The sequence below is a fragment of the Oxyura jamaicensis genome (genome assembly GCF_011077185.1).
Source record: "Oxyura jamaicensis isolate SHBP4307 breed ruddy duck chromosome 1 unlocalized genomic scaffold, BPBGC_Ojam_1.0 oxy1_random_OJ72071, whole genome shotgun sequence".
NCBI lineage: Eukaryota > Metazoa > Chordata > Aves > Anseriformes > Anatidae > Oxyura > Oxyura jamaicensis.
The window spans coordinates 1-4,979 of NW_023303028.1; the positions used below are offsets into that span (position 1 = coordinate 1).

The 4,979-nt window shown below is 40.2% G+C and overlaps 1 long non-coding RNA gene across 2 annotated transcripts; it reads right to left on the bottom strand.

Moving 5' to 3' along the window:
* Positions 1-18: 18 nt before the first annotated feature.
* Positions 19-1,426, bottom strand: LOC118156839. 2 transcript variants are annotated; one of them, XR_004746463.1, is made up of 4 exons: positions 1,182-1,426; positions 954-999; positions 402-570; positions 19-290 (listed from the first exon to the last, which is right to left on the bottom strand). It is a non-coding gene; the product is annotated as an uncharacterized LOC118156839 (long non-coding RNA). The 2 variants fall into 2 exon arrangements; XR_004746462.1 differs by lacking the exon at positions 19-290 and having other exon boundaries at positions 297-570.
* Positions 1,427-4,979: the final 3,553 nt, after the last annotated feature.

Genomic DNA, 4,979 nt, shown 5'->3' on the forward strand with positions numbered 1-4,979 from the left:
AAAGAAAAACCTCATCATTTCATTCATTCATCTATGATTCTGACTACCGTACGTCAGTGTGAAGTATTTTCCACTTGTCCCAACTGCTGTCTACGACTACTATTTATTAACGGGTTCTGACAAACACTGAGGCATGCAGATCTTTACAGCAAGTTTGCCCACTCTTTTGTGAGATTGTGTGAATACAAACCTACACTCACCTAAACGGTGAAAAGGCTCACATGTGCTGGTGCTTATGGAGAGGCAATATTCCTGCATTCCTTCTTCATAAGAGGCCTGCTCCACACAGTCTTCATAATGAAAATAAAACCAATCAATCAATCAAATAAATAAATAAATGGAATAAAATTGAAGTGTAGAGCACTGTAGGTTTTAATTTGTTCCACTTTGTTCCGCTTTACCTAGAACAAGAACTGGGGAAGTCTAGAAGAACAGCTCAGAGACCTTCTGCAGCCTGGGGAAGCAACAGCAGTGCCTCTTCACTTATTTATGTGCTGCAGGCAAAAATCAGGAAGTTCCTCCTCGGTTTTGTTCCTGTGGTTATGAGAATTAAGTAAGTCCATGAGCTTGCTAGAAAGAAACCAACAAACAGAAAACAAAATTAAAATAACATACTTTGAAAGTTTTGGAGAGATTTTGATTGTCTAGAAGATATATATTTCATATCATCCCATTTCAGGAGCCAAGGGTTTTCATGACTGCTAGTCCAGATATTTTGAGCCTAGAAGTAGCTGTAACATTTCAAAAATAGGTTTTATATGCTTAAAAATATTTCATACCTTAACAGCCAGATATCTCAAAGCTTTCTAGACCTGGGAGACTGGGAATGTTTCCTTTCCATTGGCATAAAGGTTTCAATTTCTAGTGATATCCAGTAAAGTATATATGGGGCATTAAAGCTCTGACATTTCTAGGCAAAGAAAATTTGTCACTGTAAGAGTACGGATTTTTACCTTTCCGATAGCTCACACAGGTGTCATTTTGAGAGAAACTCCATGTCTGAAATGAAAAAGAGGAAATATTAGCTACAGGGAGCTGTTTCCATTTGGGGACTGTTGAGATAAATCCTAGGAGATAGGGTTTGAGAAGCAGATAAAGTGGTCAAAGGTGTAAGATAAATTCAGATATAACCTATCACTGTAATTGAACACCCCATCTCTGAACACGCTGCTATATATCACCAGTCAGAGGTCTCTGTGTGAGCCCTGTTGATCAATTCTCGAGAAACTGGGAGAGGCAGAAAACACAAAATTCGCCAAAGGACAGAAGCTGCTCATATGGCTCTTCTAATTAGGGCTTGCCTCTCTGGGACTGTCTCCCATGCCAGGAGAACCTGTTTATTTGGAGAGTACCAAGAATGGGCCAGTTTGCTCTTTCAAGGTGGTCAGGTCTTACCTATGGGCAAAGGTTAAGGAAGAAGTTAACAGAGGACGTGTGGTAGATAGGCCAGAAGCAACCTAGCAGGTGATCATGGGGCATCTTAAATCTGATGAAGCTCCTGCGTCTCCTGGATGGGTGGTGGTGTGTGCTTGCACAGAGGTCAGTCCCTGTGGCCAAGTTTCACTAACCTCTGCAGTGGTGATTAAAGAGTTTTGGTGGGTCAGGACTTCACGAGGGTGACCGATACAGTCCCTGCTCCAAGTCTCACCCAGGAGAACTTGATTATTTTATTGATTGCTTGCTTACCCTGCTGCTGTGTCCATCCACTGTGAAGGTGAGGGAGATAATCTGTGTGGGCTTTCTTACTGGCCAGTTGAGGCAGGTTCCTGATGATGGGCAGAGAGGAATGGGAGAGCTTATTTTTGTGATAGCTTATATTTTGAGTGGTAAATACATGTAGAATATGTCTAGGTTTTTAACACTGGGTAATTACATTACTAAATTGTTACTGTATTAAATAAGTCAACATGTGGAATGAGAGTATATAACACTGAGCCTGTGTTTCTCCTCACATTTCTCCTGACTTTTTGCACATGGCAATACAGCCCAGCTCTTACTGCCTTTACTTTTTTCGACATAAGCATACTGCTCTTAATGATAATGTACTCCCTAATTTGTTCTCTCAATGGTTTACATTTCCTATAGCTAGTTTTTCAAATACATAATGGCACTGTAGAGCTTAAGCAATTATTTCCAATGTCTGGGCGTATTTATCAAGTGGAGCTGAGTATTGATCATCTGTAGAGAATTTCTCAGCATTCTTTCACATTTTCTGGCTGGCGGATGGGAGGGTGCAGTTCACTTTTATCAGTAAATTGAAAATCGGTTTTGTATCCCCATTTTTAAACAAAACTCATCAGGACTCACTATTGCAGGTTCAAAACCAAAAGTAGTCATTTTTTTTTTTTTTTGCTTTTCCCGACTGCTGCCATCATTATTTGGCTGTTCTGTTTCAAATATGGCACATCATGTTTCTATCATGTTTAGATTCAAAGAGTTGGTATGAAATGAGATAACTAAGCTGTATGACAATGATTGTTCCAAAGTTTTAAGACTAACTACTTAATAAATGTTTTTGTTCATTTCTTTTTAGCTGGATATCAATGAAGTCAACCAAAACATTTTTTTTTGGTCACCTAAACACCTCTTGCTAGGAGTATCCTGCTGTGTTCAAGGATGAAAATTTACTTCCCAGCATGATTTACCAGGTCCAGCATCACACCCGTATTAACAACCAGTGCTAGCTCCTCTCTTCAGCCTGTGCTGCTGAGGTCGTTATTGCCAGAGCAGTTCAAATAATTGTGAAATCACTGCAGACTCGTGTCCGTCCAGTACACTAAATGGGTATTGTTATCCCTGTTTTACAAATCAAAGAGCACAAAACTAGAGGGGAGTAAGAAATTATACTAAAACCTTATGGGAAAACCTGTGGGGAAACCATGAATCTCCTGGTGCCCCTACTGTGTGTCTTAATGATAGATTCGTCACTTCTGTTTGTTTAGAAGATGTATTTATATTACTACTACTGCTGCTAATACCACTGCTTCAATAGATGCACTTAACTCCTTGAGGAGTCCAAAGTGGTCTGTCTCCAAATCTTTTCCTCTCTGTTCTGTACATTGCAATGGAAGAAACTTGGGGAAAAAAAATGCCACCTAAGGATATGTATAACCTGATGCATCTAGCATTCACAAGGACAAAGTTTCATTTCTGTAACCCTCATTCTGTGTAATATTTCCTTGCACATTTCCAGTGAAGAACCTTCTGAGTATCAGACTATTTGCAGGAGTGAAATATAGGAAGTGTTAAGATAGAAAATTCACAGAAAACTTTAAATTTACATTTTTATATTGATTTTCTATTTGTTTCATGCGTATGTATCCACCTGCAGTCATGTTAATGGGTGGAGGATTTCATAAGAAAAAAACAGAAGCCACAATGCAGTTGCTCACAGATGGAAGATGTCCATCAGCCAACTGATGAGCCAGGTAGGATGAGATCCTCAGTGTCTTTGGGCACGGCTCTACTTGGCAGTATAAGGACTATGCTGCCACCACTCAGCCTCGAGTGAGGTGCACAGGCTCCCCTTACAGACACCTAATTTCTCGTATTCCACTCAGTTGTCTAATACTTATGCAAACGACTCATCTTCTTTGGACAGTAAGCATTCAACTATTTGTATAAAATGGAGCAGACCCCATAATGGCAGTGAAGCCAGCAGCAGCTTTAATGAATTTCTGGGGGAAGGTTGGGAAGGATTTTCAAGGGCTTGTCATCATCTAAATGAAGCCAGTCTCCCCTATCAACCGAGTTGCACATTCACCTGCCCTGTACAAGGCTGTCATCTCAACCCAGCAGCAAAGGTAAGCATCAGTGCCTTTTTTTTTGCAATTCCCCCTTGGATTTCAATGGCTGAGCTCAAATCCCAGTATCAGGCAGCTGGTGACCATGGGCTGCCCCCCCCAGAAAAAACCCTGTGTGCAAAACCATGGGGTTCTGCAGCATCTGGGCAGGTGTTCCAGGGGACCCAAGTAGGCTTGGAGAACTGGTGAAAATATGGGCTGTGGAGCACACTTTCCTTCTGGTCTCAGATCTGGCCAGCTGCACAGGCATGCTAAGCAGGACTGGAGATGGGTGCTACAGACGCCAGAGCTGGAGGAACCACGTAAATCACCAGCCAGAAACACACCATGAGCCACTTTTGTATTCTCTTCCCATTATATTTTCACGTGATGTGTCCAGTCAGCTTTTAAATCATTTTAGAGATGTGACTCCTAGCACTTTTCTTGGGAAGCTATTTCACAGTCTATTAGACCTCTTGTTAAAATTTTGTCTGGATAGTCAACTTGAATCTCCCTTTGCTCAGTTTCCTACCTTTATATGCAATTATACCTCTTAGAAGCACTCTAAACAATCTCCCTAATGTCTCACTGCTTATATCTTTCAGGACATGTAAACAGTTATAGCATTTTGGGACACTGTGTGGGGCATCTTAAAATATTTAGCTCTTACAGTCTTTCTCCATGAATCATTTGCTATAGCCCTTATGTTAGGCATTTTATTCTTCTTAAAGCTCTTTCTAATTTGTCATCTTCTTCCTAGTTAGGCTGGTGCCCAGGCCTGCATGCAAGCTGTAATTTATACAACAAAGATTTCATATTCATAATGTTTTTAGGCTGCACATAGTTTTAAAATCTGCTCAGTGCCCTAATTTCACCACTAATTGTATCTTCTTTTTTTTTTTTTTAACCTCATACAGAAAGAGAAGTAAGCAGCTTTTCAGTTTAATTAGTTTAGTTTTTGACAGCTTTAATGTGCAATGCTGTAAAGAACTGCAAGGTTAAAAGATTTTCCTGGGGTCCATAGAACCGGAAAGAAAAATAAACACATTTTGCTCATAAAACAGGAGCAACACTCTATAGGATATTAAAATATTTTTCTCCATTTGTTTTCTTAAAGCACAGAGCTGCTCATTTCACAGTGTGAAATAGGAACATGGGTTTGTCATCCTAGCTCCTAAAATAAACCCCACATAAATG